Source organism: Aegilops tauschii, chromosome 3, assembly GCF_002575655.3.
Source record: "Aegilops tauschii subsp. strangulata cultivar AL8/78 chromosome 3, Aet v6.0, whole genome shotgun sequence".
NCBI lineage: Eukaryota > Viridiplantae > Streptophyta > Magnoliopsida > Poales > Poaceae > Aegilops > Aegilops tauschii.
In genome coordinates, this window is record NC_053037.3 from 458,880,856 (window position 1) to 458,897,495 (window position 16,640).

The following is a 16,640-nucleotide window of genomic DNA, read 5'->3' on the forward strand; positions in this document are numbered from 1 at the left end:
GCATGACCTCAGTCACGCAGTGAGAAGGTCAGTCAGCCTTTTTATCCCCGATATGAGGATAGAACCATGTATCCCAGGATGAGTTGTTTCGTTTAGCGCGTAGAGCGTTCGTGCTTTGTTGTATGCTAGTACAGTTGTAACCCATATGTTATGTATGTTTTCGTGCTTTTGGTTTTTTGTTGTTTTTGCTTGTCTCTCTGTCAAGCAGAAATGTTTGACAGGGTTGACACTGTGCTGCTAAAAAGATTTTAATTAGTAGATCACATAAACTGAATAGCATTGACTCGTCTCGAGTCTATAATAAAATGCGCGCTGGTGTAGGTATATGTATACCAGGAGTACATATACCCACCAGCATTAATACACTTTAGTATGATTTGTCTGGTGTGTTTCTCCGTTACATGTTTATTGCATCTGTCAGGTTGCTAGTTTAGATTTTACTGCATACTGCACGGATACCCGGTTCACCCACGAGTACATTCGGGCAGTACTCGGGGAAATGCAAAGTCACATGTCCCTATCTATCTGTGCATACACCGTGTGCCAGATTTTCAAATCTAGAACCTCGCAGAGGCATTTCTGTCTGGTAATTCCTCATCCCTAATTCTTTTTCCCGATTTCATTTCTGGAGAAACACTGCCAGCTTTATTTCTTTGATCCAATACATCTACCACAATACAAGTTTCAACCCGATTCTACCTCGACACCTACATTTCGTGGAGCTATCCGCAAAAATTTTCCGTACTCTGTGTGATTCTTGAGCTGGCGCAGCCACCTCAGCTGCATCTGGACCCCTCCACCTCTGCCACTGCCTTGCGTGGCGCAGGTAGATCGCCACCACCGCTCCACCGCAGCACGTGATTACTCCACCGGTGCAAAGCGACGGAGAATCAAGCATGGCGGAGGACCACCCCGTGCTCCATCTTATCCCGCACCTCGAGCCACTGCACCGAGCCGCGCGTTGTTCCGAGCTCGATCATTCCTGATGAGTATCAGCAGGAGGAGTGACGAGCCGATCAGCATGCCCAGCAGCACCGCGAGGAACAACCGTAGCGCCACCAAGAACACCTGCTCGCCGAAGGAGCTCGGCTCGATCTTGTCCAAACCAAAGAGGTAGTAGAGCGGCATTGTGTTTGTGCGTTGGAGGAGAGCCGAGCTGCCATTTTTATAGCCCAACCCCGGTGTACGGCGAGCGAGGTCCAGGAAAACCGTTCGTCGCCCGATCATCGGCATCCAGGAGGCGAATCCGCGAGCAGTGCCGACAAGGTGCTGGACTGCGACGTGAGTGCTCGCTGCACCGGCGCCGTGCACGCCACGCACTATGGCTCTAGGGTCCTCATCGCCCTAGGAGCTAGATGTGCATTGCACCAATCCGCACACGGAGCAGCAGCGTAGGAGAAGCAGCAAGCCGGAGGTAGAAGAAGGAGGCTGCCAGTGGGCCCTGGACCAACATGTCAGCAAGTGAAACCACTGTTCATTGGGTGCATCTAGCATTTTTCGAGAGTTTGATCTCGAGTGCCCCTAGCGGTGGATATACCCAGGTTTGCCATATCCCTCCCCGGGTGTAGCAATTATCGGTGCCCCAACTCGTTTGAATTTAACCAAAGGGTTAAAAATTAACCCCGAGGTTTTCTCCCGGAGTGGTTATTCTCTCATTTGTGTTGTAACCCTAGGAATCTCGAGGACGAGATTCTTTTTAAGGGGGGAAGAGTTGTAACAGCCCCAAAATTGGGTTATCAAATTTTGTGATGTTATTCCTTCCTGGCACTCATTTTCAAAATCTTGCTCCTGAGTTTGCTGGATGACTCTAAGATTTCTTGTCATTTTCAACCTTTCAAAACCTTGCTCATGTCTTTGTCAGTGGGCAAGACCTCATTTGCATCATCTAAAACCCTCTCAAACCCTAATTCCAAATTTTTGGAATTTGAATATGCCCTTTGTGAATACAAAGGAGTCATCATTTTCTTTGGTCTGTTCATCGTCCCATTTGTTCCCAGAGATCCTCCTATCCTTCTAAACCTTGGATATGCAAAAATATTGCCAAGTCCCACGCAATATTTTTAATTGTGATTTATTCGTTTTCTTGCCTTTCTAAGGAATAAAATCCAAAGGCATAGCTAGCCATCTCCTAAATTCATGTGAATTGGTGGAGTTGATATTTATGCCTAATACTAGCTTTCGCAAATATATTGGCCATAATTAAATAAGGAAAATTGCATTTTCTTATTTTAAGCCAATATTGCATTTCTGCCAGTTTCCAAAGGAGCTACCATTTTTATAGCAAGGAAAATTCCCAAATAATTTGTGGAGCTTGTACTTGTTATATCTTCACCATTTCCATCCCAACCCATGCTCCAAAGACCATAGTTTGGGCACATGATCCAATGCAAGTTTCTGCCCTATCTGAAATTTTTGCAAAGGAAGTGTTTGAACCCTTGGTCCATTTGAGCTCAAATTTGGCAGGGTGATAAAAAAATGATAAATCACCTCTGGATACCAAAAATCAGCTCAATCCATCTATCCAATCTTTCTTGGCAATTTTCTCAAGTTTCTGTTCAGATTGCTTGTCTGTGAAGGAAGTACCCTCATAGATGATTAGAATGAACTGAAACTTTTCCATCAGTCTCTAATGATCATATTATCACACTCCTCCAAGATTCATCTCATTCCGTTGAACTATGTGAGCACAGGAGCAATTCTTTGTTTCTGTCCATACTTTCAGTTTGTGAAGCAAGTATATTTATCTTGCTCCATTTTGGCTGGAACTTTTTCCAGGCCTTCTCCTACTCATATAACCCATCTCCACAAGATTTTGGCTCATTTCATCTAGCCAACTGCCCTGAGGATTTTTCTGAAGTTTTTGGGCAGAAATGATGGTTGTGAAGGAAGTACCATTTTGGCAAGCCCATTTGGTATGAAATCTTTACAGCATCATTATATATCCAAATCATCAAGCTGTGCCAAGTTTTAGCCCAATCCAACACTCCTAGTGAGTGCTTGTCCATCATCTAGTTTCTGGACTAGATTTGGTAGTTGCACTGCAACTATATTAAATCTTTGTCCTAATGATCTCATAATTACCAGGACCGTAGTCCTTGCTACCCTAAGCCTCTCAGACATCAAATTTACCTTTTCACCTCTCTGGTTTAATCTCTAGAGTGCGGTCAAGTTTGCAACAGCAAACTTGTGGATCTTGGTTTACTCATCTCAGTTTGTCTCTGCCCGTTTCCTTACCGTAGTAACACTCTCTCTTCGAAGGACTACGCGGTAGACATGACCTGGCATCAGTAAAAACTCCAGAGCGCGCCATGTCCGTGGTGATCACGAGTGTAACCAGCCCAAAACGGTGGTCTAGCCATTGTTCGCGTCGGCATCGCTGCTCCGACCGGCTCTGGCTTCGCCATTAATGTCCTACAGCTCCCCCTCGATGTCGTCTTCCCCTTGGACCTCTGGCCCCCTTCGTTTTCTTCTTCGGTGAGCCGTGCCAACGACTCAACAGTGAGCTGCTGTAGCCATCGTCTTCTTCCTCGCTTCTGTCTTCTTCTCCCTCTTGTCCGGGAGCGTTGCTCATCTCCGTGAGCCTCTGCGCCGCGTCTGCTTCCTCCTTGTCGCCTTCCCGCCGCTTCCTGTGAGCCTTGGCCGCGCCTGCCGATACTGCGCCCCTCGCCGACGCGCGGACACGTCGCCTGCCGCGTGCCACCTCCTCCCCTCCTTGCCCCGGCTATAAATAGCCAGCCCGAGCCCTCTCCGAGCAAGCCAGCGCCCTCCCCTCTCCCTCTGGAGCCCTCTCACACCCATGCCCGGCCGAATCCCTCGCCGGAGCCCGGCAATTTAGCCGGAGTTCGTCTATGGCCTCCGCGCCAAACCCCTCTCTCCGGCCATCCCCTGCCAAGTCCGAGCCCATGGATGGACGCGCCACTCTCCGGCGATCCTCCCTAGCTCGCCGCCCGTCCTTTTCCCCCACCGGAGCCACCCAACCACCACCACCGTCGCCATAGCAGCCGCCTCGGGTCTCGCCCGGTGTCGGTGATCCCGAGCTCCCCTCGCCGTTCCTCCACCACCACTGCATCCCCCATGCTCCGGTGAGCCTCCCTGTGGCCTCGGCCTCTCCTATCCTCCACCGTAGCCCCCACTCCACCAGTGACCAAAGCCCTGCTCCGCCGCAAGCCCTGCAGCGGCCGCAGCGAAGCTCGCCGGCGGCAGTAACCACCACCCCGAGATGCGCCTCTCCGTCCTGCGCTTTTCGGTAGGTTGCACGCCGCGAGCGGTGGCCGGAGTCGCCGACGATCGCCGTCGGGGCGGATGCCTCCCTCGGCCACGCTCGATCCCGAGCGGGAGGTTGAAGACGCCAGGCCAGGTGGGCCTCACCCCTGCGTGACCCACCTGTCGGTGAGAGAAGGTGGTACCACGTCGGATAAGTGGACGCGCCCGACCCCGAAGCTATTTCCCCGCGCTGAAGGGGTAATCAGGCGAATACGTTTCCCAGGTTAGAAAGCACATCCGTTTGTTTCTTTAGAAGAAAATTTGTTTTCACTTCTCTGAAGACGTATTCTCAGAAAGACGCTTTCTGTTTTTCAGCCTCGCCCGCCGAAATGTTTATTATTTGAACGTTCACTGCCTAAGTGCATTTTTCTGCCTAAAAAGTGAACGGCCACAACTTTTCAACCGTAACTCCGATTGAGGTGATTCCAACGCTCACGTTCTCTATTCGTCGAGCTCTTTCCGTTGGTATCATTTTAATAATGTTTTCACACAGTGAAAATGACCATTTTGCCCTTGCCCGTAAACAGCCCCCTTCGAGAGAGAACTGTTTCCGGCAACTCTTTCCGCGGTCATTTCACGCTTCTTCCCGGAGTATTTGTCAACCCCCAGGAAATCCAACCTCTTATCATGAGCCCCGAACTTGCACGTTGACTTTGCTTGCACCTTGTGTGTGTGTGTGTAGTTGCAGTTGTTTCTTATCGTTTTCGTCTGTAGTTATTCTGTTATGCTTATCATGCATGCTTGTGTTTTCATGATATCTTTTGCCATGCTAATTAGAATGTTGCTATTGATAATGCCATGTCACTACTCTACTTTATTTTCATGATATCGCTATAAAATGCTATGATGATTGTAATGCACCGTTGATATGCTAGTACTTGATATTGTCATGTTCTGTATGCTATAGTTGTGCACTTGAGAAGCCCGATATTTTGTCCATGCATTTGTATGTTGCATGCTCATTGTTGCATTCATGTTCATGATGATGGAGAGTAAATAAAATGACTTAATAACAAACCTCCTCCGTCATCGATGGGATCGAGTCATAGTGCCACCAAATCGAACTTTTTCAGTGCAGCCACATTTTGCCTTTATGGGAAGGCCTTAATGCGATCTATCGTCATGCCTCTCGTCGGTGCCTCCAAGGAGGGAAGGTTATGGGCGCGCGCTACCCTGATCAGGTAGGCGGACATAAGCCTTGTGTGCCACGGTTTGGTTTTGAGCTCAGGTCCCCGTTTGGGACATTTATGTTTGGCCACGACGGTGGCCGTTGTGTCTTGGGTAGACATGGGGCTACCCGAGACTAGCCCAGTGGGGAGTGAGTTAGAGTGGTCGGGAGAGTGTCATGGCAGTAGGTCGATTTCGTCGGAATGCCGTTGGTCCACCCGAATGGGATGACGAGGCCATGGGTTCCGTGGTGTGGGTACAGTGCGCTACCTCTGCAGAGTGTTTATAAAGTCTATCGATAGCACACAGTTCGTAGTAGGTCACACTATCGGGTCTTGGTCGAAATGGAGGATAAACCTTAAATGATTAATGTGTTAATAATATAAAGAATGAGGTGACTTGGACTATGAGATAGTCGTGAGAAGTCACAACGATGTTTTGATATGATCGCGAGACGAGGTCTCGGTGAGTGTTGGAGACCAAGTGTTGGTCATGGTTGTGATCACCGGAAAGATCACCGTTCGGTTGCGAGGCAAACCGTTGGTAAGAGCGTCCGAGGGACTGGGTGCACAAGTTTGGTTGCATTGCATGAGTAATATGTTGCATTTAAAGAACCATGGCCGAACAGGAGATGGTTGCATAAAGTTAACATGTTATGACTGCTTTGAATATGACCGGTAGTTTATATTCAGCATAGTTTCATGATGCCATGCCATGCTTTGATTGATATGTTAGATTATGCCATGATTAATATGATATGCTATGCTTTGCTATTACCATGTTATAAGCATGTTTTGATATGCCATGTTATTGCCATGTTAGTAGGTGCTATGATGTTGTTCATGCTTAGTTGATCTTTAGCATGCCATGTTTAGCAATTGATATGAGATAGGTTGTTGCATACGCTTGGTTCTTGCCTTGTCTTCTGCTTGTTTGGATGCTATGTATTTGGTTGTCTTGCAAGTACATTCAATGTACTGACCTGGCGTGTCATGCCAGTTTTGTAGGTCGTACCCGAACTGTTCGCTTGATCCGTCGTGCTAGGCCGTAACCTTGCAAGTCCTGTGAGTTGTGGAGCCCAGCCAGAGTTGTTATGCTGTCAAACCAAGACTTCCGCCGCCATTTAAATAGACTTCCACTGCCATTTAAATAGCCTTAGAGCTATGCCAGATAATTGTATTCATCAATAATGTAATCTTATATACATGTATTTGATGAATATTCTTGTACCTGAAATGCTGTATCGTGGACCTGTCGTGCGTCAGGTGTTATCCTGGGCAGACGTGCGAAGGCCCCCTGCTCCATGCAGATCGGGGTGCCACACTGATATAATTCACATATAAGATGATTAGCTTGATACATCTCCAACGTATCTATAATTTTTGATTGTTCCATGCTATATTATATTCTATTTTGGACATTATTGGGCTTTATTATACACTTTTATATTATTTTTGGGACTAACCTATTAACCAGAGGCCCAGCCCAGAATTGCTGCTTTTTGCCTATTTCAGAGTTTCGCAGAAAAAGAATATCAAACGGAGTCCAAACGGAATGAAACCTACGGGAACGTGATTTTCGGAATGAACGTGATCCAGAGGACTTGGACCCTACGTCAAGGCATCAACTAGGAGGCCACGAGGTAGGGGGGCGCGCCTACCTCCCCCCCTAGGCGCGCCCTCCACCCTCGTGGGCCCCCTGTTGCTCCACCAACGTACTCCTTCCTCCTATATATACCTACGTACCCCCAAACTACCAGATACGGAGCCAAAAACCTAATTCCACCGCCGCAACCTTCTGTACCCGTGAGATCCCATCTTGGGGCCTTTTCCGAAGCTCCGCCGGAGGAGGCACCGATCACGGAGGGCTTCTACATCAACACCATAGCCTCTCCGATGATGTGTGAGTAGTTTACCTCAGACCTTCGGGTCCATAGTTGTTAGCTAAATGGCTTCTTCTCTCTTTTTGGATCTCAATACAATGTTCTCCCCCTCTCTTGTGGAGATCTATTTGATGTAATCTTCTTTTCCCGTGTGTTTGTTGAGACCGATGAATTGTGGGTTTATGATCAAGTTTATGTATGAACAATATTTGAATCTTCTCTGAATTCTTTTTTGTATGATTGGTTATCTTTGCAAGTCTCTTCGAATTATCAGTTTGGTTTGGCCTACTAGATTGATCTTTCTTGCAATGGGAGAACTGCTTAGCTTTGGGTTCAATCTTACGGTGTCCTTTCCCAGTGACAGTAGGGGCAGCAAGGCACGTATTGTGTTGTTGCCATCGAGGATAACAAGATGGGGTTTATATCATATTGCATGAGTTTATCCCTCTACATCATGTCATCTTGCTTAAAGCGTTACTCTGTTCTTATGAACTTAATACTCTAGATGCATGCTGGATAGCGGTCGATGTGTGGAGTAATAGTAGTAGATGCAGGCAGGAGTCGGTCTACTTGTCTCGGACGTGATGCCTATATACATGATCATACCTAGATATTCTCATAACTATGCTCAATTCTGTCAATTTCTCAATAGTAATTTGTTCACCCACCGTAAATACTTATGCTCTTGAGAGAAGCCACGAGTGAAACCTATGGCCCCCGGGTCTATTTTCCATCATATTAATCTCCCGACAACAAGCTATTTCTGGCGCCGTTTTTATTTTACTTTCTTTATTTTGCATATTTATCATAAAAATCCCAAAAATATTATCTTATCATATCTATCAGATCTCACTCTCGTAAGTGACCATGTAGGGATTTACAACCCCTTATCGCGTTGGTTGCGAGGATTTATTTGTTTGTGTAGGTGCGAGGGACTCGTGCGTGGCCTCCTACTGGATTGATACCTTGGTTCTCAAAAACTGAGGGAAATACTTACGCTACTTTGCTGCATCACCCTTTCCTCTTCAAGGGAAAACCAATGCAGTGCTCAAGAGGTAGCATGGCTAAGCAGGATGGCATTGCAAAATTCACATATATGATGCCTGGCTAAACAAGATGGCGTTGCATAATTCACGTATACGATGAAGAAACTAAACAAATGGCATTCACACAAAGCATGTCTAAACTAAGTAGATGACATATTTGATGTATAAAGTAAGCAATGCAAGGCACCATATGCATGATATAACCGACATCAGCATGCCAAGTTAGAGCGAAGACCTCAGGGGGTAAATAGGAGTGGTCTTCTCCTTCTGAATCCCCCTCAGAGCAGTTATCTTCCTCTTGATTACAATCCTAAATGGGTGGAGGGGGACTGCCTTTGTGCCTACCATGGAGCGATGTCTGCATGAAATTTTATTGCCATGCAAGGCTAGTCTCTTTTGCTCTACATGTTCAGTTACATTGTGTACAATAACTGACATGCATAGGAATAAAACATAGTGAGATTATGTAAGGAGTCCATGCAGAAATCCAGAGTGATGGTAGTAACCTATGGATAGACCCAAAACCAATGATAGCAGGCAGATAATGGCTTCAGGTGAAGAATACATATAATGGCTTCTTTATTGTTTGTTTCCCACCCAACATGAAACTCATAGTAGACACCAGAGATTAACTAGATAGTAGATAGATACTATTGAGTGCGGCCCCGATATGTACCCCACAACCATTTAAAAACTCAAGTTTGACCATTAGTTTGGAGCTGACTCAGAGTCTAATCGGTGAACAGGACGATAAAGTAGCATGTAATATTAAGCGATGCATAACGTAAGCATACACGAAAGAGTGTGACCTCTCTTGCGGACCCGTGTAGTCCTCGAGGTCATCTGCTCGGTTGATGATGGTAATGCAGTTGTCGTGGCTGCCGGCGGCGGGGAAGAAGATCTGAGGCGGCGAAAGACAGTCTGGAGGCCGGATCCCTGCTGTGCTGGACCCTTGTGTCGTTGGAGCAGCTGAGCTGGGGTGGACAATGGCGCAGCAGGAGCGGGACAAACCACACAAGGTTTTCTTTGATAACTATCTGTAAGAGAAGTAATTATGTCAGGGCTCGTTTGAATTGGAGGATTCTAACAACGCAGTGATAGGAAATACACAGTAATAGGATAGGAATGCACGTGCAAAACAGAGAATTTAAAAACATGGGATTTCTTCCAATCTGGGTGTTTGGTTCACAAGAATTGGAAGATCACAGGATGCAAAGAACCATGGTGAGATTAAGTCAAACCACAAGAAAATGTACGGTTATAATGCTAGTATGCTACTATCTCTTAGTCTTGTGCTTCATGAATAGGAATTTGAAAAGGAGGACAAGTGGATATTAAAATTCCTATGGTTTTTCTTTCAAGGAGACACTAAAGGAACAAATCCTACAGTTTTCCTTTGCTCCATTCCTTTGAACCAAATGCATGAATAATAGTAGCATAGGAAACTTTCGAATTCCTATGTTTTTCCTTTAGTTTTCCTTTCAAGCACTGGCGATTCTAGTAGGCAGGCATGAGCAGGGAAAAGCCTACACTCAAAAAATGTTTTTATGCTACTTCTACTACTTTGGACCCAGGCCACTGCCCTACTAGCTCAACTCCCAGGCTCATCTACAAATGCACAGCTGAAACGTGCAGAGATAAATAATGATGGCATTCAAGAGAGTCCATCATGGATAGCTAAGTTGCTTGGTACCTCACTGCTTGTGATATAGTAGGAGAAACTAATCATATTTCACGTTACTACGTGTGCTCAGTGGACAATATATATATAACATGTAGAGTAAAAAGCGATGCAACAAGTGTACAACCTCTTTGGCGAAGCCATGTCGATCTCAGCGTGATTGGGTTGGTGGTGAGGATGCTTCGGCTAATTTGCCTGTCGGAGGAGGGGAAGAAGATCTTAGGCGTCTGGAGATGGAGCGCGGGGTACTGCTCCACTGTGATGGAGGGTTTCGTCGTTGGAGCAGCTCTGGTGAGTTGTACGACGGCGAGGCTGAAGCAGGACAAGAGAGACAACGTTAACCTGAGTGGAATTCTAATAGCAGCTCCAATAGATGACATAAAATACATAACCACGAAGTGCTAGATGTAAAATACATCAGCCGCTCATCTCTGAACTTAACTGTTGAAACTGACTTTAACTGTCGAAATTGAATTTAACTGTTGAAACTGAATTTTGCTGTCGAAACTGAATTTTACTATCGAAACTGAACGCACTAGTAGCAGAAAAGCAGTAGCAGCAGCAACGCGTGCGAGAGCCGGGGCAGCTGGTCGTGTCGCAGCATCTCGGATAGCAGCTGTAGGGGCTCGAGGGAGAGCAGGATCTGCTGGTCGTGCAGCAGCAGTGCGCGCAAGAGTAGAGCAGCAGCAGCGCGTGCAAGAGTAGAGCAGCATCGCAAGCAAGAGCAAGAGCGAGAGCAGCAGCGCAAGCAAGAGCAAGAGCAACAGCAGCAGCACGAGGGAGAGCAAGATCAAGAGCAGACCAGGCAGGGGACCGAGAGCAAGAGCAGAGCAGCACCGCGAGCGAGAGCTAAAGCAGCAGCATCTCCTACTGATGTGGACATCGCCGCCGAGGGAGCGACACCGTGGAGGAAGTGGCCGGTGACGCCACCGTCGATGGAGCCGTGCCATGTCGGCTCGGGACCAAGCGCCGGCAGCACCGTGAGATCGAATCAAGAAGAAAATGCGGTGATTAGTGTACAACCTCTTTGGTGGCGCCGATTAGGCCTCAGCTTCATCCGAGGAAACGGTGATGATGCTGCTCTTCCGGTGGTGCAGGTGATGACGGCGGTGTGGGAATGGAGGTGGCGTGAAAGACGAGGGTAACGTCGGGGCAGCTCCTTGGAGGTGGAGGACGGGGTGGGTGAACCGGCGGGACGACGAGATCGACGACGGATCCTCATCTGGTATGGTGGATGAGGGACGTCGAGATGTTGCTGTGGGCGACGTCGTCGGGGAAGAGGCTTCGGCTGGGTGGCGGACGGAGGAGGGTGTGGGGCTTCGCGGGTTTTCGCGGCCTCGGTGGGTGTGCGGATGGGATGGGAGTGGGGAACCATGGCTTAGGGACGCGCTTGTCCGAAATGTGGGGTAAGTTACGAAAGTACCCCCACCGATTTGACCTAGGCGGTTCTTTGGTTCAGGGGTATCACGGGCATTTCGCGTGTCGGGATTTCGCAGGAGGTGGGAGTTTTCTCGTGCGTTGTAATTTTGGGATAGCAAGGCGCCGGTTGAGATGGAGGGAGTTTTCGAAGCACAACGAGACAAAGATATATCTTAAATATTTCGGGGTAACAAGGCGCGGGTTGAAATTTCCGGACAAGCCTAACGTGTACTGTACCAAATCAATTCGCACTTCCGTCGACGAAAAAACAAAAAGAAATCAATTCGCACCACACAAGAGAGTGTAGTCCGGTGTACTGTACCAAATCAATTCGCACTACAAATGTCATTCAAAACTTTGAATTCATGTTATGTTCAACTAAAATATTTCGCTACGTGTATAATGCATGCAACCTGCTACTCAAATAAATGTTTTAGTGCATTCCAAACGTATATACTACCGCTTCAATATGAACTAAATTTGAATTCGTTTCTCTATTTGAATAAGATCTACAATCATGATTGTTGTGAAGTCAGACCATTTGAATTCGTTTCTCTATTTTAATAAGAACTACAATCATTATTATTGTCAAGTTAAACCATTGTTTGTGTACTATATGAACTCGAACTCGATTTTTTTAATCCACTTTATGTTGATTTCAAATCACAGTACATTTCAAGCTCTAGCTAGATCTTCATAATCTAAACCATGTCTCATATGTATAATGTGTTTATCACATAATGTATGGTGCCCCGCCCCCTACGCCTACAAGTATTTAGATGTGAGTTGCAAACGCCACACATTCAAATAAAATGTGAGATTGTTCTATATATAGTATTGTTTAGATTGTTCGATATTTAGTTGTAAGCTGCAAACGGCACATATTATCACAAATTCAAATAAAATGTGAGATTGTTCGATGTATAGTATGGTTTAGATTGTTCGATATTTAGCTGTGAGTTGCAAACACCATGCATTATCACATTATGGTATAACATGTGCAAAACCACAGCACGCGTATCACCGCTATATTCATGCATGCATATGTTTATAACACTATGATCTCCTATTCAAATATATGAATCCACTTTCATATCAAATTATGATCTTTGTTAGCCTCTTACACCCACACAATCCTCTAACCTTTGTAGCTAGCACTAACTTTCTCTCGTGCATGCACACGCCCTCCTCGCCCTCCCCCTCCCTCAGCATTCTATCCATCGTGCACATTCATTTTTTTTCTTTAGGTCGTTCTCCCACAGTCTCTACAACTTCTTTCCGACACACACCGATCGATAAACCTCTCCAGCGATGTCTGCCTACAACATACACACACACCTTCCATCTCCTCCTTTCTGTGTCCATGCCTCGTGTCTCTCATACGGTCCCACACACGTGTAAACTCTCGCCCCTCTTTTCATCGATCTCACAATCGCACACTCCTCCCCCTATCTAGCTAGTAGCTAGGCCTCTCGCACCACCTCCTAGCTCCATTCTCTCTGTCTATCTGTCTCGCTGGGCCTTATTTGCCTCTAACAAATGGATGTACATTGACTGATCTCCCTCTATACATATAGCTAGCTAGGTCGTTATAACTCGTTTTTCCCCACGCGTCGATCGATCTACCTCATTAGTTATGTCTCTCCCTTCCTCTGACAAACAACAATTGATCTACCTATCTAGTTAGGTTTGCTTACCAAACACATGGTTCCCCTTCATCATCCATGCATGCGTCCCGACACATCTATCACTCACACGCACACACAGAAACACATCCCCACTCTTATTGATAATATTGCAGTTCTACCCTCAGTTTGTCTAGTAGGCCTCTCCCACCATCTTCGAGAAGCAACTCCATCACCCATCCAGCACTCTACCCCTCTCCCTCCCTCTCTCTCTCTCTGTGTCCCAACCTATTTCCCATCCTTCACTTATGTATGGATGTCGACCGATCTCCCTCAAGACATAGTTGGGTCTCTCCTTCTCAACACATATACGATTCGTTCTACCTCTCTAGTTAGGTCTCTGCCTCCCCCCTCCCCTCCCCACACACACACACACACACACATCGATACATCGAGCGCTCTAGTCATGTCTTCCTGCCACACACAAACTTGCCCTGTGCCCTCTGATGTTCCGGTAGGTCAGTCACCCTATATCTTTGACTTGCACACACACAATTTCGATGGCTCTCTTCATCGATCTCACACCCACCCACTTGATCCTCTCTTCGACTCTATCGATATCTATGACCCCTCCCTCTGTTCTCGTGGATCTCCCCCTCTATATATGATATAGATAGGCCTCTATTTCACACATGTTACATGTGTCAAATTTTTGTTTGATATATCATCGACACATATTCCCACAAATACATTCACGAAATCACAACCCCCCCCCCAACAAAAAGCACTCACGAACGCACATCCCATCTGTCTAGGTTTGTATCTCTCTCACACACACCCATGTAGGTGGGGAACGTGCACGAAGAGAAGAGGTGCACACACAGCGCACGTACTCCCGTCTCTTTCCCAACCACACCCGCGCGGGTACATGGTGGAGCTCATTTCTGTACGAAAAGGCAGCCACGTGGTAATTTGACACGTGTAGTGGTTGCCCACTTGATGGAGGATCGTCTACCACGGACGAACAAACAAATTGTGACTTGACACGTTATGTTAAAAAAGAGGCAAACCATGTGGGGCCTACCTTAGAGGCAAGGCTCTATACACTGGAGATGCTCTGTACGTATTACTTTTGATGTGTCCCATCAACTCGCAGAACGAGGAGAAGCTTGCTTAGTATGCCGTCTCCCCCGCCCACGGGCGCGGTGGCTCGCAGGATGAGGTGAAGCTTGCTTACTACGCCTTACGCCCGCTCCCTCGCCCACGCGCGTGGTGGCTCGCAGGACGAGGAGAAAATTTTACTACTCCCTCCGTTTACTCCTCGTCCCTACCTTGGTTAGAGAGATTATCATATTGTTTGAAATATATGTCCTTTAGTAGATTTCAATATGAACTACTAGTACATACTCCAAACACTGATGTATATAGACATATTTTAGAGTGTAGATTCACTCATTTTGCTCCGTATGTACTCCCTCGCCCCTCGACACTAGTAGTCCATATTGAAATGGACGTAATAGTACGCACTCTCCCTCGCCCCTCGACCCTCACTCGACCCTCGCCCACATGGTGGACGTGCAGCAATTCATTCGGTCTCAGATAGCCAGAATGATATATATAGTGCAGTACCATTATTGCTCGACTTCCCGAAGAGGTGAAGAGCCAAGCGCAAGGTTAATATTTTGGAGATGCCAAGCGCAAGGTTTATAGGAGAACAAGTAGTAGTAGTAGTACTAGTAGTACGTACCAGTGGTACGTACTGTACGAGGAAGAAGGCAACAAGATGTATGTTTCGTGACAGTCTCTTCTTACAGGACGTGCTAGACCTAGTGGACCTCATTGTTGTAACGGGACTACTCCCTATCATAGATGGCACGATTCAGAGTGGTGGGTAGCGGGCATAATTCGGAGCTGCTTAGTCTTAAACCCCATGAAGAAGTCCCATCAAAAGGAATAACCATCCTCTACATGTGCTCCTATGTAAAATGAGTAAATGAGACAAAAAGAGAAAGAGACAAAGTAAAAAAAATCACCAGCCTTAGATCCAGTGCTATTGTATCAGTGAATGATATTTCTACGTCGTGATTGTCATGGCTATATTATTAACCATGCTACGGAGGTAGAAGCGGATTTTTATTTATTCGCGGTGGTAGCAGCGGATGGATATTCAACGAGGAGTGAAATGATGGCTGCTTCCTCGGTCAAACATAGAGAAAGGTGGGCCTCATGATTTCACGGCTTATTAGTCATTATTACTGCCTATACTCTTTGCCCATATATAATAACTGCGTGTTAGTACAGTAGTGGGCTATACTTTTAATAACCATGCTCGACGAGAAGAGGTGCACGCATCCACGCACGTAGTGTACTAGTAGCACTCTTTGCGTCTTTTACGTCTTCCCCAACCACACACGTGACACAGTGGAGATCATTTTTGTGAGACGATGCAGCCCACGTGATAATTTGACGCGTCTAGTAGTAGTTACTCACTTATAAATAATGGAAGGTCGGGAACCGCGCATGAACGGTGCCGCGTCATTTATAAATAAAGTTTTTTTCTTCAGTGGCACGTACGCAATATACTATATACATAGCCAGGACGAGCCTACACGGTTGCTTGCTGGGGTTGCTCTCTTCACACTCTCTCGCACAAAACGACTGTGGCCACATCTCTAACATCCGTGCGGATCACGTCCGCCTGGGGAAGGGGTCGATGCTTAGTGTAGATGCGATCGCCGTCGCCGACGGCGAAAACCCACTGTCGACACGTCCCGATCAGGGGTCCCTGCCGTTCTCTCTCACAAAGCCGGTGAGGTCGCCTTCGTCCCTTGCTCACTGCCGCGACGTGGGGAGTTGCCGCCTCCCGCCGCCCTCCTGTAGGTTGAGCTACGTCCCGACATCCCTCAGGTACAACTTCCTTACAGCCGGCTTGCACCACTGCCCCAGCTGCCCACATCACTCCATGTGGATATTTCTCTACTTCTTTGCCCCGCACATACCTCTACTGGCTTCTACGCACTGTATTTCTGATGAGTTTATGTCTCATCAACTATTCCCAGTAATCTTATTCTAATCATGCTTCTTCAATTTCTTTGCCACAGGGATGCTCATCTCGATTTTGGTGAAACTGCACAAAATGATCCTATGGTCAAGGGGTTGCAAACTTCATTTCCTGGGAAGATTCAACATTGCCAACAAATTAAAGCCTGGTTAGGGTTTACGGTTCAAGGGCTAGGGACTGCATGGATCGTTTTTTTCTTTAGTTGTCTCTGTTCCAAAATAAGTGTCAACTTTAGTAGTACTACAACTTTGTACTAAAGTTTGCATAAAGTTGAGACACTTATTTCGGAATGGAGGGAGTACATATTGGCTATGATCTGTCAATCATTGAGATGGGATAGCATGCATGTTAGTCTCCTTTGTATTTGATGAAACGTTGCAACGGGGCAACCTTGGACGCAAGATACATGAAATAGAAGCTGGAAGCTTCATAGCATTGTACAAATTTATCTCACTGAGAAATTACAGTACGTACTGTACTAGTACTATGTAAAGAG